A 24,883-nucleotide genomic window follows, 5' to 3' on the forward strand; every position below is an offset into this window, starting at 1 on the left:
GGGGGGGGGCATGGTATCCAAATGTGATGATGCCCCAGCTACCAGGTGACTGAAATGCCGTGTGGTTCTCATTTGGAGTTCTCAATACAAATTTTTCTTTGGCCTTCAATAAATCTACATCTATGTACAGTGAAGTCTAAGGCTATCCAGGGTGGGATGGTTTTATCTATCAATACCTCTAAGGTTTTTTTAACCTTTCCCATAACTGTTCCTGCTACATAATCTATGGCATTTGCCCTAGATGTGGATGACCTGAATACTAAGCATGTGGAGGATCAGATACTAGCTGCTGTTGTGCCTAGTTAAAGGATTTGCTCTTAAATTTTTCTCAGTTAAGTTTCCAAATCAGTAGGACAGTCTGGAAAGTTTCCTTCTTGCTCTCATTTACCTCAAAAGGAATCCTGAACATGAGCAGCATCTTCCATGAAACACTTTCTCATGCGAATTTAGACTCTGACAAGCTAGTTATTTCCCAAGAGGCAGTACCTACCCACCTATGCTCAGGGCAAACACCTTACACCGCTCAAACACCGCTCTCATCTCCAGTGACTTCAGCGCTGAACTAAACCCCTCTAGAGTAGCATTTGCCAGTTATAGTACAGTATCTTTAAAAGAACATACCTTTCCAGTATTTTATATGCTCTCCTGTGGCTATTAAATGTAACTTTGCAACTTTTTTTTTTTTTTTCTTCATGTTTAATACAGTGGCATCACTATTATAACCCTTTCCTGGATTTGGGATAATTTTACTTTCAAGAGCCTTAAAAGATTTTTTCAGGGTTTTCAATACTGCCTTGCATAAAGTATTCACTTCTGTGCTTGCTTTCTTAATTAGAAAAATTATGGTGCTGGATGTCTGTTTTTCTGGTCTGCTCTTTTCTGTACTATCAAAACCAGAACACTTCCAGCAGCAATTTCATTTTTTCCTTCTCCAGTAACTGTCATTAAACCTTTACCTTTTGGCCAATATACAGGACCACAGTGAATTATTTCTGCTGAAAGGGAAACTGGTATTCTGGGTCGGGTAATTCTCTGACCTAATCTTTTTATGTTTAAGAGACTATGCATGGATATCTGAATGAAATTGAAGCTGTTTTTTCTTGTGTACATTTTCTAAGGCTGCCTTTTGTATATCCTGCTTCTGCTGCTTGCAGTTATCAGGGAGCTAAGCAGGTGATAGCCACCTCATTTTCCAGACTGCTGCAGTGGGAGTGTTCCCATCCTGTGATGCTGTAGTGATTACCCTGTCCCACATTCCCAGTATGGCTGCATCTGCCCTTGCCTTGTCACTGTCAGCCTCATGACTGCTCTTTCACTCTCTACTGCTTTTTTTCTGCCAAGCACAGCAGCACACTGCTGTAACTAAGCAATCACTTAATCCCAGTGTTGGTAGACACTTTCAGGTCAGGGTTGTTATCAAATCAGTGGAACGCTGCAACGCTTGGCATAGAGATTAGAAACAGCTCAGGAACTGGTGTGTTGCCATCTTTCACACTGGGCATCACCAAACTGTTAAACCAGATTCCTGGCTCACTTCAGTTAGTGTGACTTAGGTTAGGATGGAATTTGATGAGTGGATTCTTCCCATGGCTTTTACTTAATGCTATATAAAGGGACTGCCCCTCCTTCCCCAGTGCTTCTAGAGATCATACATAGATACCTATGAAGTTGAAGAATACCTGTGTTCATTCAAGATCAGTGGCTCACTTGCTGATAGCCATTAGTGTCTTTCAGAAAAATTCCTCCAGCTCAGTTTTGTCCATCATCTACATAGAATTCTAAATGTTGACAGCTTACACAATCCATCTGTACAGCCAAAGTGTTATAATAATAGTAATATTACTCATAAAAAAGCCTAAAATTGATACAAATCATCCTACTGACAAGTAATCAATTAAAAAAATCTAGACAGTACTGATGGAAATAAAACAGATCCTTACAGTGTTTGGCTGCACCTAATTTAAGAGTACCTGCATCTCAGCTGAGTTAAATGTTATTTATTTTACCCAAAATGCTCCCTGTGAAAGCATCTCTTGTGCCATATTCCTTGATTATATCTTTATTTCTGCTCCATGGCATTTTTTTATTTACCATATTTGTTAACAGTGGCCCCAACTTTAAAGCTTGCTGTACCTGTCCTGGTTTGACAGTTTGTGCTGTGTCAAATATTTGAGATTGCCTGACGTCCTGCTGCCTTGTGCCATCTGCTACAGAACGTCTGGAAACAAATTTGAGTTCTCAGATTTTTCCAAAAGATTTCTAGGTGGAAAAAGAGGACATATCTGGGGACACACAAACTCAGCAGTTGTGTGCAGTTTGTGGTATTTCTTCCTAATCTATGGGGTGTGAATTTTCTATTTGGAAGGATGCTATCTCGTATGGGAATTAAGACTGTTCCTGTGTTTGAAATGGCATCTCATGAGCACTTTGAACACATCACATAACTTAAATCTTGGTCTTCTGGGACTAAAGGCATATTTCTTTCATGATCTGTATGTATCTGTACTCTGCCCAAAGTAGGCAAAGAACTGGCTAAAAACCAGTCTGCAGAACTGGGCAGATGAGAATTTTTTATGATCTTGCATTTTGATGTTGCACTGTGGCTTACTGCATTTACATTTGGGTGCCTGTTAGCAAAATCTCAAAGGCAGTGATTATCCAGAAGTTTATGTGGATGTTAAAGGGGATGTTAATCTCTGGTAGCTATCTTATTCCCCAATAGAGCCAAAAAGGAACTTGTTAAGTAGGAAGGGTGAAGAGGAGACCTCATACAAGTATGAGCCAATGTTATTTTTAACAGGGTTCTGAATATGAACAAAGTCAGCAGTGTGTTTGTGCATTGATTGTTTTCAAGCTACAATGAAGTCAACTTAAAAGCTACACCCATACTATCATTTGTACCTATTGTGTAAAGTTTGCCCATAATTTTGTGCTGAAGAGACCTTACAGAGCTAAATAACATTGTGTCAGAAAGACAGTAAAAGGTGTACCATTTTAATGAGGCAATTTCTTATCTGCTTGTTAATGCCTCTCATCATACTATTTACAAATATAAAGTTATACAAATCTACTATGCAAGTCACTACTGCTATAATATTCTGTTCTAGGGTATTCTGCTCCAGCTAGAGGAAAGAGAGATGCAGCCATTTTGTGTGTGTGTGAGATTAGGAATAATTTTTTTGGTGCATAAACCTGCAGGTTTCTATAGGAGCCATGTGAATGCAACAGCAGGTTCTGATCTCTTAAACTTATTGAGGCCCATGTTAGTCGATAAAATATAAGCTAAAGTTGAAAATAAAGTTTTAATTAACAGCTATCATTTCTGAGACTGCTGCTGACAATGCCTGTCTTGTTAAAATGAGTCATTATTTATGAAACTGTAATTAAAGTAATTCTGTGTCAGAAAGATTGGATGTTTTCCTACTTGCCCATTGTTTTCTCCTTGGACACCCACACATGGTCATCATTGCTTTTTATTACATTCTACATGACAGCTACAGATTCATGTCACCTCACTCCCGATCTTTTCCGTAGAATCAGTTTGCTTGTTTGTTGTTTTTTTTTCTTTAGGAATGGGGAGGGCTAGACACATATTTGGTGATGTGATACTTTGAAAGCCCTTACATAGGCAGGAGACTGTGCCAACTGCATGTTAAATAGGTTGGACAAGCTGAATACAAGAGACTACTGTGGCTCTGCTGTAGAATCAGAGGACTTGGGAGTACAGTCACAGTATACAGGTTCCACTAATCTCCAAACAGAAGTATCATGCTAAAGAGTGGATTGTACTAGGCTATATGGCTACAGATCTGGATAGTCTACAAGAGAATACAGATGCCATTTATCTCATCAGGAAAAAGGTTTTAGTTGGTTTAAATAGTGAGCCAGGTAAACTAATTTTGGGCATAGTTAGGCAACTGATTAAGAAGATCCTGATGAACATTTTACTGCCAAGGAACTGGCTACTGTGAACAGTGTCTCTTTTGGTTTGTTAGTCTGTATCACCTTGTCAAACTTCAGTGAATATCCAGTTTGGACTGATGCTGAATGGCATCACACAGATGGGCCGGGCTGGGAGATGAGCACCACCACTTTCTGGCTCATTGCAGGTGCCTGACTGGCCATTTCTGTGTCTTATCGAAGGGTCATGCTTGAAAGACGTCTTTCTTTTTCAGTCAATAATACTTCAGTATCTTGCAAGAGTTATGAGTGTCTCTAAATTAGACCCAACTAACCTATCTTCATTTTATTTCTGTAAACTACCTTATTCATGACAAATTAGTTGGCCCTGGTTATAAAACTACACAGGGCATGCAGTGGTTTGAAAAAAAATGATAAAAAGTTAAGTTTCTTCCTCCTGTCATAGCTGAATTGCATAAACAAATCGGTGCTAGGCCACTGTGACTGTTCAATACAAGGAATGGGCTCAATCTGATGCCCCATGAAATGAACAAAAAGACTCTGGCCCCAACAACCCTTCAGTTAATCTCATCCTGCAGACAGCAGACGGGTAAAAAGAGCTTGATGATTCCTCATGACTTACTCTTCTGTAGTAAATAAATATTTTATTTGGGGGAAAATAGAAGGCAAGGAAGGGAGGAGGGAGGGCAAACTGATTCTACTACAGGAGAGAGTAAGTAGACAAAGGATATTATATAAAAAAGTGCTGGCTAAAATAAAGTTTCTCCTTATACAAAACATTCTGTTTGAATAGCTATCATTAATTTCAGTGAATTAAGCTACTTTAATTAATTACAGCCAGTTTTATACATGTTTTCGGTGTCTTTCAAAACACTTCATACAGTGTTTTGCTGATCAGTAATGAAGATTGTTAAAAAAACATTTGCTAAGTGTGTTATATTACATCCTGACACTTGTGTGCTGTTTTAAAAAATCATCCTGTCACAGAAGGACGCTAATGACTTAACAACCTAAAGCTTGCCAGTTTGTGAAACCTTGATGTTTAATCTAGATAAATTTGCTTGTTTGTAGAGCTGTGTAATGAATGTGTGCAGGAGAGTTATGGTCCTACACAACTATTAGCTCTACTTTACATAAATATTATGTTTTATCAATGGACAAATGCATCACTTTGTACAGCAAAGTATCACAGAAAAAAATTTAGAATTCTAATGAGAGCTTTCTGCTGTATTTTTATGGCATATTGGATGTTTATAGGATACAGTATAATTTTTCATAAAGCTTCATGAGTCATTGCAGCAATTCATTGTTTTCATACAAATCAAAAATTTCCTGGCTTGGGAAATTTGAACTTTCTCAGATATTACTAGTTTATTTACTTTGAGGAAAACTGTTTCTGACTGGATATATATTAAAATAGTAGTAGTTCTGTTCTACATATGTAATAAACATGTTTTTAGAAGAGCTGTTGATATGGATGTTAAAAGTATGTTTCTATGAACTTGGTCATAGGAACAGAAAATCACAAACAAGATCATAAGTGAAAGATATGACAGGGGAGGGGTTGTGCCTTAATGTGTAAATTGAAAATGCCATTGAACTTTGCATCAGAACTTTCTCAATTTTAATTTAGAATATAAAAAAATCTTCACTACTCTGTAATATACCTCTAGATGTATTTGCACACTCGAAGACATAGAAGACAATATTTTTATTTGTGAGGTAATAGTCTGAGAAGGAAAAAAATGCTAGAGGTGGATGAATTGCTTTTGCAGGTAGTAAATTTATTAAAAATGCAGCTTAGTGAAGGAACAAAACTACTTATGCATTTGGGCAAAGCTGGTGAAGAGATGACCTTAAAATGAATAAAGTAGATAAGAAGATTGGGGGGAAAAAAAAAATTGCTTGCAAGTTTTCTAAATTAAACAATTTAGCTTTTCATTTTGAAAGAATTTCCACTTGAGAATGACTTTATCGTCTATGAAATTTAATTTTTAAAAGGAAATGAAGCATAGTGCTGAGGGATATGGTGTGGCTGGGAACTGTCAATGTTAGGTTAATGGTTGCACTGGATGATCTTCAAGGTCTTTACCAACGTAGACGATGCTGTGAAAACTATAAAACAAAAATTCTTTGAGGATAATGTAAAGTAGTGAAGGAGAAAAGATTAGGAGGACTGGTACGGTGCAGATAGGAAACATTCATGACTCCCATGGCTTTACTTATATGATGTTCTCTGTTATGCATGCAGCCTTAGTAAAATATCCTGTGGTTGAAATTCTGGTTGTGTTACATCTGTGAGAGTTTTGTCATGAATTTGAAAGGATCTATGATTTCACTCTCAATCTTTATGTCCTTAAGAAGCATTTCTGCACTTATTAAATATAGAAGGAAAAACTGGGAGTCAGGAAGGCAGAGACATGAGAGTAAGACTTTTTGAGATGGATGGATGGATGGATGGATGGATGGATGGATGGATGGATGGATGGATGGATGGATGAGGACGATGTTCTTCAAAAACAATTAGAGCTTGATATAAACCCTTTCCATTTCTCCTGTGTCCCTTCCTAATACTGCTTCCTCTTGATTCATTATCTTTCCTTAGTATTTTCCTGCAAGAGAAAACATTCAGTAAATTCTGCAGTGAAATGTGCCAAAAATATTCACAAAGTGCTCTATTTCTGCTGCTGCATCAAACACAATACAAGGAAGTGGCTCACAAAATGTTCTCTCTTCTAATTACTCCATGTACTCCAATTCTCAATCAGGTATTGAAAGGTAGTAATGTCCAATGGATGAGGGAAACTTTTCTAAAACATTATAGAAATAGGATGTTACTTGGACAACAAAAATTAAACTGTGCTCTTGTCTTCAGATCTCTGCTTGGGATTAATTTATTATTTTGTTCTCAGAGAAAAGCAGGTATTGTGTGGATCTGAAATACACATTCAGTGATGAACCCAGCAAAACTTCTGCACACTTCTATACTTGGTAGTTAATATTACAAATACTGTAAATGTTGAACTTAAATGTTCACTAGTTTTGTTTATAGTTCTTCCTGGGTGGATATAGGCACACTTATGGCTTGGTACTATGTACGCAAATGGGAGACCAGGCCATCTACACAAATTTCACACAGAAATCCATGTTTCTTCATGCAAAAATATTTAGTAAAAAATTCAACAACAGATTTAAAATCCTTTTAAAAGTATGTATTTGGTATCAATCTTGTATGATTTCTTTGTCCCCACAAAGACTTTTTTTTTCTGCAGCTTTCTCCAACTCTGAGTAGAATAAAGATTCAACACTAATTGTTTCTGAGTGGTTTAAAATACTTTAAACACAAATTATTTGCATTCAAAGCCTTGAACTTTGTTCTCAAGACCTTAAAAATGCCAAGAAAACCAGAATTTATTGTCATTTGTTTTCACCTACATGCATTAGTAGCATCCGATTTCCAGAAATTATTTCTGTTTCAACCTCTTTTAATGGAAGAAATGGGCAATTCTGTAATTTTCATCACTTGTTATTTGTGAATTAAGGGCCTTGACAACCCACGATAATGGTTGAACAATCCTGGACATTTTTAAAAGTGACCTGTCCTCGAAAAGTCTTACTTTTGCATTTTTATAGTTTCAAGGATGATGATGAGGGTGATGATAGTAAAGGAGTTAATAATATGCCATATGTATTATGCAACTTTAAAGTGAACCATAGCATGACCTACTCCATGAAGCCTAAGTAAGCAGAGACTTTTCTGTTCTTAAAGAAAAACTTGCATCAAAAAAGAACATCCAGACAAGAAACAAAAGCCTTTGGAAAAAAAATCCTGCTTTTTCATATGGCCTATTGAATTGCAACCACTTTCCTCTGGAATTAGTAGTGATCTGACACTGGCATTCCTAGTAGGTTTTTCCACAGTGTAATGTCAAAACAAAACAAAACTTACTGCATTGCAGATGAAGCTTTTGAAGTGTAGAGAGATTCAAATTATTTTCAACTCTTTTAAAAAGTCATTAAAATTTTTAAATAAAATATGGCTATATTCACAAACTTTAAGGATCTTATGCTTTTATTCTGGCTAATCTAGCCAGGTGCAAAGACATTGCTGAGCGTCTCTTTTTCCCAGTGATTTACTTAAGATTTGAGTGAACAAAGTGAAGAATCAGGCCTTATGTTTGATCATTATTGTCGATGAATTACAAAGCTCCATTTTCTTCTTTCTGAGCAAAAGCCATTCAGATCTCTGAATTGCCTCCACCAGCTCCTTGGTGATGCTCTCTTTCCTCCTTGCCCTCACCAAGACCATGCAGAATGCTACACACACTTGTGTGGCATAACTACTAAAACCTGTAGCCTTCCACTGAATTCTTTTACATCATCTTCTGTCCACCTTCCAGTGTCCTAAAAGGTCATGGCACTGTCAGCCTAACCCCAGGTAAACCATAATTAAAGAATTCTTTTCTATGGCCATGATGTCCAGTAAAGGGCTTCACATTATAAAGAAGTAGCATTTCCTATTGATGGGAGCCTGAGGTGAAAGAGATCCAATAATCTCAGAGCCCAGAGCCACCAATAACCTCCAGGCTATGGGTAATGTTTATAGCACTGTCTTTTTTTGTCATGTCTATCAGTTCATCCTTACTGGTTTTATTGAGTGAAGATGGTGAGGTTTTGGTAGGGGGGAGCTGCAGACATGGCCTCTGTGTGAAGAAGCCAGGGTCTGGCTCCAGGTTGGACACAGCCCATTTCAGCTCCACAATGAACCCAATACAAGACATAACTGAGCCCATCAGTGATGCTGGTGGTACCTATGTGAAAGCATATTTAAGAAAGGGAAGAAAATGCTGGAGGGGGAGAAGAGGAGGGGAAGATGAGGAGGGAACAAAAAGGAGTGAGAAACAGCAGAAGGAACACCAAGATAAGAGGTGGAGAAGGAGGACGTGCTCTGTGGCAGAGCAGATATTCTTGAAGGGACTGCAGCCTATGGAGGACCTGCAAGAGAGCAGAGAAAAAGGGAAGGAAGGAGCAAGGGAGATAAATGGATAAATGGACTGTAACAAGAGGGAGGAGAGGAGTCTGAAATCAAGCTGAATCTGGGAAAGGAGGAGGGGTGTATTTTCCCCACATGTTTTAGTTTGTTTCTTCTTTGTGTGGCTTCTTTTTTCTCCCAATACCTGAAAAAGTACTCCAATATTTAGATACATTGGCAATAGATTAAGTTAAATTCCCAAGCTGAGTCTGTTTTTCCTGTGACAGTAATTGGGAAGTGATCTCCTTGTTTTTATTTCATCCAAGTCTTCTTGCTCTCTTATTAATCCTATTTTTAGCTTCCCTGTTCTGTTGGGGTGAATGAGTGAGCAGCTGGGTGAGTGTTTGGCTGCCAGCTGAGGCTAACAACAGTTCATCTGTCTCCATGGGCAACCTGTCAGTGCCAACAGTAATCGGGAGCCACACACTTTCAAATGAGCATGGCCATGTGTTTATGAATAAATAAAGGATCTCTCATACTGTCATATCAGCATCCCTGGGACAAGCTGAACTGAAGATCTTCCGGTGGTCAAGCTTTGTCATTCAGAAATTCTGCAGAGACTGCTTGCTTACCTGACTACACTTGTTACCCAGATCTGAAAACTGTCATAAGCCAAATCAAGTTCTTCCTGAGGCAACTTGTCAGTCTCCTGGTACTCTTTCTCTTGGTCCACATCTCTGCTCTTCAGAGTGTCTAATTTAGTTTCTCTTTTGGTAACTATCAATGGCTGTCAACTTTTTATTTTCTCTTAAAGCTATTCCTAAATTAGCCTGTAGTATCTTCCTTGGAGTGCACATGTAGCAACTGTCCTCCTTCCTTCCACCATCAATAAGGCATGACCGTTACACAAAACTCTTATCAGAGCTGATGCTGCCAAAATCATTCTGGTTTAGATTTCTCATTATCTTAGACATGAAAACATGACTCATTTTCAGACTTTTTTTTTTTTTCTTCTATTTTCTTATTTTATCTCATTTACTTATGATTTGTATAATATTTGCTTTCAGGTTTTAGATTTCTTTAACAAATAAAGCAGTAGAAGAGGAAAATGCCACATATTTTTTTTTTTTTTCAAATAAAGGCTATCAATTATTGCATTATGAGCCTTTATTGTCATGTCTGTGGAAGGCCATAAAGAACGTTGCCAGTGTCTCCTAGCAGATGGCATTAAGTCTTTAATATGTTTTCAGAAAGCCGTCATTGAAGATCAGTAGTTGCTGACAAAGTTGAGGCAAAAAAAGAAATGTAACCATTTGGCTAAGGAAGGTCTAATCTCTCTTTCTCTCATTTCTTATGATCTCATTTTCCCAGTTGTCTAGCTTTTAAAATTCCAGATCTGAATTTCTAAATTGAAACAAGGGTAAATTACTTCTGAAGTTCATACTAACTTTATAAAAGTTAAAAAAAAAAATTAAAGGCTCAGTAAAGCTGAGTAAAGCTTATTTATTTTTCTTTAGTTGGTCATCCTTTACATCAGCTTTTGTGATTGACACTTGCATGTGTACAAAAGGAATAAGGAAGATACAAAATTATTTCCATTCCTTCACACACTGCCTGACCAACCTTCATCCCAGCATAAAATACACTGCAACAAATCAGTGTTAACAAAGTTCTGGTTATATCTGGGCTCAGGTTCCAAAACAATTCTGAAGTATACTTTTCTATTTTACTTTTGGAGGTCACAGAAGAATATGATCTTAAAAGTATAAAACAAGAGCTAATCTGAGATAGCCACAGGTCTCTAGTCTCTAATAGAACAAAATTAAAAGGGAGTGACTTCCAATTATGTGCAATGCGTAGGAATCAGGTATTTTGCTGTTGAATGACTATCACAGTCTTTCTTTACTGTTACTTATAGATAGTCTTTCTCTTCTTCTCTTTATAGTGTTCACAGGGACACTGCAGTTCCACCTAATAAGGAGCCACGCTGAGATGGGATGATCTAATTTGCTATTTTCATTGAATCAGATTCTAGAAATTGAACAAAATTATTTTTCTTCACTTCACCCACATTCTTTTCTCACTTACTCCTTTTCCTTTTTTTTTTTTTTTTTTTTTTAATAGACAGCACCACACCAAATAGAACATGGTTTTGAAAAGATTATTTTAGAAGTAGTGAAATTGATCTATCTTGCCATTTTTATTCAATTTCAAATTTTGGGTTTAGAAGGCTTCACAATACAAGATAGAATTATGCCTGAAGATGCCTTCTCTCCTAAAGAATGTCCAATTGCTGAATAATATATACTATTCACAAGTGATCTTTTGCAATTGCCATAAATAGCTCTTACATTCTGTTCATCTATTATCACTCAATACTGAATTAATAAAGCTTGAAACTTTTAAAGGAACTATATTTTGAATATCTTGCTGAAATGATAGATCCATAAATCTTACATAATCTGGAGTTTCATCATGCATCCTTGAAGTAGACTCTGTTACTTGGAAAGTTTCTTCTTTCTTTCTTTTTCTTTCACTGTAGATGAAATATCTAAGACATTTAATTCTTTTAAATATGGTGAAATACATAACAGAGACAGAGCCTGTGAATTTCACACATATGTTAGTAATTTACATTGTCTAATGCCCAGGAATTTCAGTGTGAGTGGAGATGTCATCTTACATAAAAACATACCCTAACATAACTGTATTTTTTGCTAGTGAAATCACCTCTAAGACCTTATGATGCTTGTAAATCTTGATAATGATGACCTGAGAGACATTGTTAGTATATTCCAGATCATGAATTTTAAAAAGCTACCCATCAAGTAGCTGCTTTGCTATACAGCTTCAGGATTTGTGAGAGGAGGAATTAACTGCATGATGTGACTAAAGACAGCTAATTCAAAGACCATCAAACTCTCTGAAACATACAAAAAAAATCATTAAAAGCAAGGAGGTTGAAGAAAGTTGTGATTTTTCATAAATTTTATTTACACAGTATAGGAGGCAACAATCATCTGGTCTAGGGGGAAAGAAAAGGAAAAAAACCAAAAAGGTTTTAAAAAAAATCTTGTAATGGTGCTTGATGCCTTTGATGAATTCAATACTTCTGGGAATCAGCTTTGTTGGATCTGTAGCTTCCTGCATCTAGCTTATTGGGTGATTGACACTCATATTGATGAAAAGATTTCATGACTCATGCATGATTGATAACCAGCTATCAGGATGAAATAAAACATAACTTTTTTTGAGTCATACAACAAAGAAAAAAATAGTTTTTGTCTCATTGGCATTAATTTCAGTTAGAGATGCTGTTTATTTCCTATTTAGAAGGACAGAAACACACCTGTAAAGTCTGAAAGCCCAGTTCAAATGACAACCAACCAAAGCCCCTAATTTCCTGGATGGGCCTTCTTATTTGCAGTTATAAGATTAGTAATTCATAACAAATTAGAATGAAGATTGAAGGAACAAGCAAGTAACAAAAACCTCAAGCTGATAGGCACTAAAATGGTGTGAGTAACAGAGCACAGTGTTTGTGCTTAATAGAGTATAGATATGTATGTCAGCCTGAATCAAGAGTGACTGAAAACTGATACCAACTGTGACTCTAATGTCAAATCTCAGCTATGTTTCTACTCTACAGCCTGGGAAAAGAAAAAGAAAATAAACAGATGTCCTTAACTGACCATCAGGACTGGGATGTCCTTGGACACATGTGTTCACTGCAGAACCTATCAAAGTGTTCTAGTGACTCCTTGATTAAAAATGTGGTTATACTTTGCTATTGTCCTTCTTGTCTCTAGCAGCTCCATGGGTAGAGAGAGGGCTGTCAGTACATTTAGCAGCTTTAATGATCAGTAAAGGTGAAGACTGGGGGGTGCTTGGGAATGGAGAAAAACTAGTCCTTAAGGTTTGATACATTTCTTATTTTACTTGATTAATTTTGTGCCAATATGAATAAGATATTTAGTGAAAGTTAGCAGGTTTGTTTTATTTTTTTTCTCTCTTTGCTGGGCTTATTTTCTCTTGCTGTATCATTTGGAATGCCTGTTTTGAATTTCATGCAAAAGTCCCAGAACTACACATTAATCAGGCAGCTAGATTAAATGGGGCTTGAGTTATAGTGCGTTAATCTGTTCTGGATAAACCTTGAATGGTGTGATTGAGAAATTAAATTTAAAAAAATATATTTATCCAGTTTGGGTAATATGTCTTGATATATGTGAAGCCACAGAACTCATGAGAATTGAAAGAATCTGTACCAGGAATTGGCTCTGGAAAACAGGTACAGGTGGATGGTTAAATGGATGTCTGCTCTTCTGCATTAATGGAGGGTCGTAGGAGTCAGGTCCCTCACCTTGATTTAAAAATAAAAGTAGATATTAGCATGGGATTATTAGTTACACCTAAGTGATTTCAGACATTAGCTATCATCTTTATCTTCCTGTGTTGCTATTTTAAGGAATATCTTATCTTCAAGCACAGTAAGTAATTAAACCCTCTTGATTTGTACATATGAACTCATAAATGCAAGGAAAAACTCTGGCTATGGTTCCTGTTTGCCCTGCTCTCTGCACGCTCATTTCTCTCAGTGCAAAAAAGTGAAGCACATGGATGCAAAGCAGGGTAGTCTTTTGCACCAATATGAATGACTACACAGGTGATGAAAACAAAGACATACCGGAACATGAAAGTCCTTAACTTTAATTTTACTTCTTCTTTCAGGGTGTGGGTTTGCTGTTTTGTGGGCAGGGCAGGTGGTAGAGGATGTAATCAGAGTCAGAGATGAACATTGTGGCACTCACTAAGTCTATTCACTTTCACAATCACTGACTAGTTTCATATTTTCATCTGGGAACGGTCAACTTGTATTTCAAAAAAATCTTTAATCTTTTTGACTCCAGTCCAATCTGTCTTGATAATCCTTTATTTATAGGTATAGTAAGCAGTAAATAAAGAGAACATACTGTGATTTTGTACTATAAAAAGAAAAATAAAGGAGAAAAATGCAGGGTGGGTAGGTCCACAATTTTTGGAGGAAAACTTATTTTGGATTTCATTTATAAGGGGAAAGACATCCAGACAAAAACAAGTTTTATGGAAGCGGTGTGTTCACAGACAACACAATTTATGCAAAGAAAGTTCAGAAATCCATAATAAATAGTTTCTTCTGAGTTTTCAGCCCTCTTGCCTCATATAGAAAAGACCTGGATACTTCTTATTTATAAACTTTAAAGAAGAACATAAATCTCTAAAAAATGGAGTCATGAAAGAAGGGGGTGGAAAAACAGTCCTAAAAATGTATTCATGAACACAAAAAAAGGTAAAAATGAATTTGTTATTTACTGCAGCTCAGAGGCAGCAATAACTAATACACTGGAAATTTACCCATTTTATGCATCTATTTTGCTTGCTTTACTACTCTGCTGCTCATAAAAAGAGCATTTATTTCAGCAACTGTCATGTCACTTGGCATTTATGTGATCTCTGAGCTATGTGTGAAAATGCACTTTTTTTTTCCAGTTCCAACTTTTATTGAAAAGTTATTTATTTTATAAATTGGTATCAAGGTGATTTGTTCTCCTGTCTAACTAGTTTTACTATTCTACTTTTATTATGTTCATTCTTATCACTTGGGAATCAGAGTCATAAATCATTTGGTTTTGTTTTTCACATCCTTGTTCCTACTATTGTATTTGCATTTCATACTCTGTGAGCTGCTGTCTTAATTTCACCTAGCTATTAACTAGGAGATTAAATAGCATACTTTTTTATCCTTATACATTTTGAGGCACTTTGGATTGACCAGTACATTTTGATTTCAGCTGGTCTTCTGACAATGTACTCCATTGTTTCTCTTTGCTGTTTTCATGATCTCTCATCTGTGTACTGCAGACTTATACCCAGGGGTCAGAGTTGTGACTGGCACCACTCACATCTACAATGGGGACCTCACCTGTCCTGTACAACTTCCAGTGTCAAGTGTGGGATGAGATGCTTCAGATGAATGAAAGAACTAGACAAAGAAAATACAAGGTAATCATTTCCTGATTAAGAACTCTCTGAGCTAAGGTCCCTGGTGTCTGTTCTGGCTGTTGCAGAGATGTACTATGGTGTCATATCTCTCCTTTGAAATATCACAGTTTTGGAGGTTGTCCAGTAATCACCTAGAGGGAGTAAAGATCAGTAGATAATCTCCTGAGAGGCTCACAGTAGTTTCCAGGAGGTGTTCCTAGCTCCACCTCCAAAGATGCCAACCAAAAGGCAACTAGAAGATTAACTAACTGCACCAAACATTTAAAATTTAGAAGGAGAAACAATGTAAAGGCAGCTGAAGGGATACTTTGAATTTGCTCAGCTGCCGTCTTCTTTTAACAAACCTGTCTTTCTAGAAAAAAAACAAAACAAAAAAAAAAAAAAACAAAAAAAACAACCAACAACATACATTTACTCAACTATTAAATGAACCTCCAGGTCAAATTGTTTATCTGCTCTTTTGTTGTTGCTGTCAGCATAAATGGCCTTGCTTCTTTAAGAAGATTGGCATAAAATGGAGGCTGTTTATTTCTAGTCGCAAACCTTACCTGTGACAAGGCCATGTTACTTCTTCTTGGTGTAAAACTGATCACAGAGTAATTGCCTGCTCAATGGCTATTGATGGGAAAATCTCATCTGTTGCCTTGGCAGTTTCAGTATATTTAGAAGCTGAGAACTCAGCTCTGAGTTTGCATTGTGCTTGTTTATGACTAACGCAATATGCAGGACCACTCAGTCCTGTAAAATACTCAAGGCTTTTCCCTTGCTTGAAATAATTGAACTGCAGTGTCTTTCCTGGGCTCCACATTTTGTCCTGACGCTCTGTAGAATTTATAGGGAAGGGGTAATGGTGGAATGAAACATAATTTTGTGGAAATGAGTTGGAATTGCTATCTTTTGAGCATCAGTTTTGAGACAAAGAGAGTGGGCTGCCTCAGTGAGAGAAGCCCACCTGTGCCACAGGTGTTTTTGCAACTGCATTCCTATTCCCATGGAAAAGGCTTTTTCATTCACATGTGGGACTGTGTCAGATGTCTGCAAACCAAACAGCAACTGCATTCCTTTCTGTGCTATAAGGACAGCCTCCTCACTGGCCCATAAAATAATAACTGGAGAGCTGTAGCAAATCCTCTGAGATCTGCTCATTTGAGAAACATTCATAAAACCTGTGTTTCTATTTACATGCAGCAGACCCTCTGATCCTGAAGGAGATTCCAAGCATAGGTATGATCCCCAGATAATTAGCCAAGTTTCCTTTACAGGTAATGCCATTTTTGGTGCAACTGCTTTCAGACATACCATTGCAAACAGGGCTGCCAATTAGTAGTTCTTCCTTGCCTCAGAATTTAGAGGGAAAAACAGAGTGCTGCTGACAAAAACAGAAAAACACAGCCTCTGCTAGCTCTGAACATTGCTTTATTAAGCCTGGTATTCTGCATCCAGCAGTAGCTAATGCCTCATGCTTCAGAGGAAAGGCAAACCCCATGATTTGTGCAAAGCCATAAAATAAGGGAAGTATTCCTTGCAGAGCCTGCAGCATCAGTTTATTCCCTGAAGCATGAGATTTGATTATATGTTTGTTTCTTGGGGAGAAGAGCTGTGAGTATTTAAGCTTTTCAGGCTGGAGATCATGCATTAGATTAACCTGGAGGAATCTGAGGCCCGTGTAGAACAGATTGTGGAATTCCCTTGGCAGGAATGAGCAAAGCAGCCATTACTAACATGCTGTCATATTGCTAACTGGAGCCGAATGACAAATTCATAGGAAATTTTGCTTCTATTTCTGCTCTTGAGTTATCAGTGAGAAGCTTGTGACTTCTTCTGGGTGTAAGCAGCAACCTCATTTCCCACATAGTTTCTAAGTTTGTCTTGTGTTTGTAAACAGTGTAATCTGGTATAAGTAGTAGCTGGGACTAAAGAGCTGGGTCACATAGTAGTTTGCATCTCTACCTGTGGACTGCATGCAAGGACTGGAAAACAACTGTTTTGGCTCTGTTCACTCTTTTCTATTTACCTCCAACTCATCTTCCTTTTTTCCATTCTAGGCAGTACAAAAGAATACTTTCATTTTTGTTACACTGCTTTTTTACAAAAAATGCTCTTGTCTGTTTGTTGGCTCTGGATCTATGTAATATTTGCCAAGGAAACCAAAGCAAACAGTACCTATGGCTCCAGTCACACATAGTTTGGGGCTGGTCCAAGTTTTGTGAGAAAGATTCATCTACAGAAGGCAGATGGAAAAAAAGAAAAAAGAAATTATTTGAATTGTTATCCTGTGACTTTTGAGCAACCTCACAAAGGTCAAAGAAATTTAAAGAAGATTTGAGTTTGCACCAAAAATGAATTCAGGTATTGCCAGGCCCAGGAGCTGGAAAAACATAGAGGCCTTTTAAAATGCTCTCTCTACCACCCTTTCCTCTTGGTCTGTGGCACTAATGGGCTACTGCAGAGTTCACATTCTTCAGCCACCCTGCAGTATCCAGCTGGGCTTACTTATGGACTCTTGGTAGACAGTTACACTTATATTCAGCCCAGACGCACAACCTTCTACACCAGTCATCTATCAAATACCCACGGTTCAGCAGAGAACTTGCTAAGCGAGAAGCTGGGTGCCCTTGTAGCAGCATTATCCTGGTTAATTCATTCTTCAGTGCTTCAGAGACTCAGAAAATCAAAGTCCAACAAAAAAACTTGCTATGAGCAGAAGCTTCTTTTCCCCCTGCCCAGTTTTCAACAGAAAATGCATTTTTGCCTTTCTATGGTTCTTTGTGCTGTGAAAGACAGAAGTTCCTGCAGTATTTTCTTCGAAAGTAGTAAAGGTCCTTTAGCTTCCAGTGGGAGCTAAGGGCAGTGAATGGTTCCTGATACCTTCCAGGATCAGGTTTCAAACCTCCTCCTATTGCTTTATGACTGAATAATAAAGAATTGGCAGCACCAACTGACACTTGTCTTGTGGGTGTACTTTAGGCTTCTTTTAGACCTACAGCAAGAACATTCAGACTATGAGTGCCATCCATTCTTCAGCTTGGAAGCAGGTCCAGGCATTGCCTTCAAACAATCTCCACTCACCACCACAGATCCTGCTGTTTTCTCCTATCTGCACAGGGAAGGGTGCTGGTTGCGTGGGACTAAGATGGTAGGATAGGATTGAGGAACATCTTGTTCTAGAGATGTGGTCTCAGAGCCCTGCTTATAGCAATGGTAGGTTGACCTGGTTGCTGCCTGGGACTGAGGATCTTTCGCCTGCCATTTCACATTACTTTGATGGTCACTGGATTATTGGTGGAATCTGTCACCATCACCTGACCCATTGTGCTCACCTTGCTCAGGTACAGTGCCCTGATCAGAGAGGTCATGTCCTTCTAGGATGTCCATTAGGGATTTTACTCCTGTAGACTGGACCCATAATAGCCCTCAACAACCTAGAAAGAAACTCATCTTTCAGTCTGACTTGCAAAGTGCAATCAATATTTCTGATTTCAGGGTTATTGCACATTGAAAGAGAAAATAATAAGTGAAACTCTATTATTTCCAACTCATAAATCATGATATTTCTCGTCTTCCATTTACTCAAATTTTTTGGCATCACATGACCAACTGGTTCATCAGCCACTTGTTTATGTTCTTGAAATCACTGAAAGAGCTTATGTATGCATTGATTTGGATCAGGGTTCATACACAAAATAGTGTAAGAAAATTGAGTTCATAAAAATGCTGTTCTGCAAAAAGTAATTTTTTGCTCTCTGGAACAGTGACATTTACTATCAAAGATATTCAGAAAAAGGCAATTGTGGCAAAACCCATGTTGTTTACAGGTGATTCCTGTTTTCTGACAGCACGACATATTCCATTTCTTAAAAGCTAAACCTTGTATTCTGGTGCTTATGAATTTAAGTTCATAATTTAATGTAAGTATGTACTTAGTGTAAGTTCATAATGTAAGTATGAACTTACATTAATTTGTAAGACACAGAATAGTCCTTTCATGTCTACTTTCAGCCATTGAGTCCCTGGTGAAGACTATCCTCTATATTGTTTAGTTTCTTGTCTTCAAACACGTTACCCTCCAAATTTATGTTCTTTTAGGAGAAAATAAAAAACCTGATTGCTGTAGAAACATTTTGATGTTGGCATTAAACATAGTTCAGTCAAAAAAAACCCTGCCATCCCACTGCAGCACTAGTAGCCCAAATACTGTAGAAATGAAATCCAAAAGGGCAGAATAATCTTACTGAGAGGTGATGCTGTTCTTGTTGGTACTCTGAAGTCCTTAAAAATGACTAATCTTTAATATTTTAAAGGGCTTTTAGCAATAATATTAATAGAACTATTACAAAACATTTTCAGGTCACCAGCAGAGTTGAATTCAATTTCTGGATGTAAAAGATTGTTGTTTCCTTGGAGCTGGGATGGGAGATGAGTGGTGGTCTCCTTACAGGCTGACATTTTCCTACCACCTTTCTGTGGTAAGATTGCTTGCCACCTTCCAGTGTAAAACTGCAAAAATTGGGTTATATTTCCCAGTGCAGCTGGGCCTCCTAAACTTTGAATTTCTTAGAACCCCAGAGGAGTATCAGATCATAAATGCCATCCTCTAGATCACTGTTTTGGTCTCCTCTCGTGCTTCTCCAGCCACTTAGTAGAATGCACCTTAAACACTCAACTGGATCACATTTTCAAAGTGTTTTTTAAAACTTCTTTTTTTTCAACTTAAAGATTTTAAGCCTTAATTCCTCTTCTATTTGTTTGTTGCTGGAACTGTTCTCTTTTTACTCACACTGTGATCTGCCCCAAATTCAAACCAACAAATCAAGTCATTTGACATCAAATCATTTGACAGAAGTGACACTGATGGATTATTCACATGCTGTATTCTTGAAATTCAGGTGTGTCTTTCACATGACATTGTTCGATACTGCATTCCCTGAAATTATAAAGAATAGATGTATTGTTTGAAATAAAAAACAATCACTGCAGTGCCTTGATGCCTGTTTAGATGGACGGATTTACCATTTCTGCCTTGAAATCCTGTAAATTATGACAATACTGGCAGTGCCATAGCTTATTTTTCCCAGGGTTTCTGTGTTATAAAGCATTTGTGATAAAATGCATATTGAATATATAAATCATTAAAACATATAGGAGAATACAACTTTAACACAGGCTTCCTTCACTCTCAGAAAATAATTCCTAATATATAATGCAAATTCTTGTTCTCATGGATGTTTTTCTCTCATGGGATATCAGGCATATATAGAGTAATGCTGAGCTTTGCAGTCAGTATCAGTCAGTGTGCCTCTTAACCACTTAGTAATACATAATTCATGCATTAGTTTCTTCACTGATCAAAATAACATATGGGATAAAAGATCTCTGCTCATTGGAAACCATCTGGATTTGCATGGGATTGGAGAGATCTGAGAGTGGATCAAGCTCAGCCACTCTAAACACCTACACTAGCAGTTTAGAGTGTAGTATATGTGGGGTTTTTTTTTGTGTAAATCCCTCTACAATTTGCACTTGATGTACTGTAGATGACAAATTTATGCACCTCTGGTACCTAGAAACTGTATTCTTTTTCTGAGCTGGACTGAAGAACAGAATACTTCTGGCATGAAAATTCTTAGGCAAAGAGATTAATTTTTTTCTGTTTAGTTTTGGCCATACCACTTCTAGAATCAAGTTAATAGTGTCAATATACCTGAAAGGGAGATACTGATGGCCGGAATGCTTTAAACCTGTATTGGCACCAAAAAATTTCATCTTGGAGAACTATAGCCTCTCAAGTACTCATTCCTGTCTTCTCAGTTTATTGCATTTTCTATCATAACTGCTAAATATTAGATGGAGAATATGCTCCTTGCTATCAAGGCTGATTTCTTTCTCCAAGGAGCCAGCTTTTCTTTGTGCTGTACTTTAGCACATAAACATGAATCATCAAAATCTCACTTTAATTTGTTGAATTGTAATTTAGAAACTGAAGAAGCAGAGCCCATTAAGCTTTTTCAAAAGATATAGTATTAGTGTACTGATGTCTCTGACCTGAGTAGCTAGTGACTAGCTGGGATCTTGCCAGCTTGTTTGTCTTGAGAAGAGAAAGTGATAATACAAGCCGCACATTTTTCTTGGTGCTGATTACTTACAAAGAGTGTACACAAGAAGCCTGGCTTCTCCTAAGGCAAGAGGAAAAACAGTAGTTGGCTTCCGCGCTCACAATTTCCAGCTATCTGGCTCCACAAAGGAGCCTAATTTCTTCATCCATTTAGCCTGAATGAAAGATGCCAAACATTTTCCAAAGCTTTAACAAGATCTGTGATTGCCTACGGATGAGAGCCAAGTCTGAAGGCAGCCTTCAACACCTTTCCACTCTGAAACCCGCCAGGGCCTGGCCAAGCTGGGCAACAAGGGGTCTGCCTGGACATACACACAGAAGAGAGCAGCCTCCTCACCCTGAGGATTGAAAAAATATTCTCACCTGGTCATCTCTAGCACAAAAACCCTGTACAGAAGGGTACTGGTAATTACAGCTACACTAGAGAAGGATTAGGAATTTAATTTCTTGGTTTTAAGATGAGCAAAAGTTAAAGTTAATTTCCATAACTCCTGTATTTGTATTAATGGGCCTTAAGAGGAAATTATATATCACAGGATTTTGAACATTTCATAGAAAGTGGATAATATAAACTTTTCTTTTTCCTAACAATATATTTTAAAAATAATTATACTTGCAGGGGACCTTCACTTCCCCAATAATTACCTATGAACATTGACATTTTTTAAGTATCCATTTATGAACCAGATGCTTATTTATCTCGAGTAATATGTTATAGAGTCACATTTGGAAATTCAAGCCTTTTCAGGAAAGCATATGGCATATATTCACTTCCTACTGATATGGGGGATTGTACTGCATATTTATGGCTAAGCATATGCTCAAGAATTTTCCTGAATGGGCATGTATACAGAACCACACTTACACAATTTGCTGATTTAGATTTAATGTAAAAAATGAATTGTGTCATATTAATGTCATATTATTATCTGAAATGAACCTCATGCTACCTTATAAGTGTATTTTGATTTATTATTGTGAGAAAGATTTTAGGCAGAACTTACAGAAACAACCACATTGCAAACTATTCTAAAGAAATATGTAAAAAACAGTCTCGATCTTCTTCTGTGTCTGTGTTAACTATTACATTTTAAGTAGCATCAGACTGCCAGGATCACCCACAGCAGAATCAGTGGTTGGAGCACATAATTCACATTGATCACCATGTCTCCTTTCAAAAATCTGATGTCAGTATCCAGACAATCTTGACCTTTCCTGGTTCTATTCATGGTGCCCTTGTACCACTCAGCAAACCTGACTCATGAAACCTTCCTAGATCGGTCAATACCAATTCCATTTGCTGCTCTCCGAGTTTCTAGTCAAGAAACAAAATTGATGGTGTCCTTAGTGCCAGGTGAATACAAGGTAGAGTTAATTCTGACTTAGGAACACCCTACACTTTGCAGTTGTTCAAAATGTCTAGAGAAAATTTAGGACAATGACTAAGCAGGACTGTGTTTTCTCTGGGAGGAAAAAAATTACAAAAATATTTTTCTTAATGCACATTAAGGCATTAAAATATTTTGTAAAACATATCACCTGCAAAAAAATGAGGGAATTAATATTAACACCCATGAGTCATATACAAGCAATAGAACAGAATTTAATTTTACTCAAGTAAATATTGACACCACATTTCTTTACAGTGATGAGTAGTTACATCCATTAAGCCAACCTCCAAAAACCTCCCCAGTAATGTAGAGTGTTAAGATGACAGTTCATGTGACTCATGCTATTTATTATTCACTACAACTATCTAAGAAATTTCTTGCTCCCTCTACCTCATATATATAGGGTCTAATTCAAAGCTCTGTAGAGTCAGAGACAAGGGGAAATGGTATAGGGAATCAGTAACATAGCTGGAATCAAGCCCTGGAAAGACCAAAGTAAAAACCAATTTTCAAGTACTACTATCTTCTGACATTTCATTTTTCCCCTGTCGTATAGAGAGGTGCAATAGAACAGCCAAAAGGTGAAATAAAGACACATATGTGAGTTACAGGACACCAGAGTGTATGACTTGGGTCTGAAATAGGTATAGTGAGATTTATTAGATATAGCAAGGCTTTGCATAGCCAATTTTATGTGCTTGTCTTGATCGTTGTGAACAAGTATTATATTTCTTTCACCTAGATCTAGACAGAAGTTTAGAGACTGAGAACATCCTTTCAATAAACAGTCCATTAAATGTGATAGTAAACTAATTAAATGTCAAAAACATGCAGTTTATACCAGAAATGATACTTTAAAATTCCAGATCAACTCTCATCCTGAGCTCTATCAACTGCAATTCCTCATTATATCTGGATATATATCATATATATATATATCATAATATATATTCTTTTGAGTCTTTTGATCAAATGATAAAATAAATTATATTGATGATAGAGAGATGTTATATCTTAGAGTAAACAAAGCTAATGTAATCCTTGCAGATTCAATTCCCCAACATAAGAAGAATGAACATGGTATTAGCTAATGTATGAGTTGGGATAACCCAAACATAATAGGGGCAATACTTATGCTGAAAGAAACCTGTGTGCTGTGTGCTTCTGAGAGCAAAACCCCCACTAATATCAGGAAGTTTCACTTATGCCATATATAGGTGGTATACTGATCACAATGGAGTGTGTCATAAAGAATAATTTTAGGCACCATCAATAACTGTTTCCTGGAACAATTATTTCAAAAAGCTACAAAGGAAAAGCTACTCTTGTTTAAATCCTGAAAAACAAGTAAAGCAAGCTTCAAGGAATAATCACAGAAAAGTTTCTTTAACATTAGTATACAAATATAATAAAATCCAAGAGCCTTATAAGAAGAGAAAAAAGGTTATTTGGTTAAAAGGGACATAATAAGAGTGTGAAAAAGGATGAAATTCTTGTAGGAGTCATGAAGACTTTTTCAGACAACACAGTGCAAGTGCTGAGTCAATATGTATTGCTTATCAGAAGAAAATATTCTGAAAGAACCACATAAAATCAAAACAATAGACAAAATTCTGGCACTATTAACCACAGAAACAGTTAGAAGTAAAAATCATGCTTAAGGAAGAGAAAATAAGACTGTCCAAATAAGAAAATTAGGAAGGAGCTTAAATACTCTCTAGTTAAACACAAGGCCATAAGTGGGCAGACCAAAAATGCTTTGAGCTAGAACTTGTTAAAAACATTAACAAATATTAAAAAGTTTCTCAAAAAAAAAAAGAAAAAAGAAAAGGAAAAGCAGGAATTTTACCAGCTTATACTTGCTGATTCCTAGTTGAGGTATAAAGAAACACAAATTTAAGGCCATAGCAAAAAACCTAAATTAATCCCTTGTGCCAGTATTTGCTACAAAAGAGCTCAAGGGAGGTTTCCACACTGAAGCTCATCTTCACAGGTGTTGAATTTAAGGAATTGTTTTAACTGTAAACTGGTAAAATGGATGATAAACTGCAGGGCCAGATGTTTTTTCCTGAAAAGCTCTTTTTTTTTTTTTTTTTTTTTTTTTTTTTTTTTTTTTTTAATAAGATATTTCTAAATTAAGACCTTTTTCCACACTGGAAAATTTTTGAAGCTATAAAACAAATTATAGAAGAAACCAGAGTCAATAAAAACCACAAATTATATAATTAAGAACTTTTTTTTCTGAAGTCACTTATTCATGAATCTTAGTTTCATAGGTTATAGAATGGTTTGGGTTGGAAGGGAGTTCAAAGACCATTTAGTTCCACCCCCCCTGCCATGGGCAGGGACACCTCCCACCAGACCAGGTTGCTCAAAGCCCCGTCCAACCTGGCCTTGAACACTGCCAGGGAGGGGGCAGCCACAGCTTCTCTGGGAAACCTGTTC

General features: G+C 37.0%; 1 long non-coding RNA gene across 1 annotated transcript in view; it reads left to right on the top strand.

Moving 5' to 3' along the window:
• The window catches only part of LOC113476907, an 86,841-nt gene extending 71,915 nt beyond the window's left edge, over nucleotides 1-14,926 (top strand). The window contains exon 3 of the long non-coding RNA XR_003397803.1: nucleotides 14,795-14,926. This is a non-coding gene — a long non-coding RNA (uncharacterized LOC113476907). The remainder of the gene's footprint in view (nucleotides 1-14,794) is intronic.
• Nucleotides 14,927-24,883: the final 9,957 nt, after the last annotated feature.

Source organism: Athene cunicularia (genome assembly GCF_003259725.1).
Source record: "Athene cunicularia isolate RWA chromosome 2 unlocalized genomic scaffold, athCun1 chr2_part1, whole genome shotgun sequence".
Taxonomy (NCBI): domain Eukaryota; kingdom Metazoa; phylum Chordata; class Aves; order Strigiformes; family Strigidae; genus Athene; species Athene cunicularia.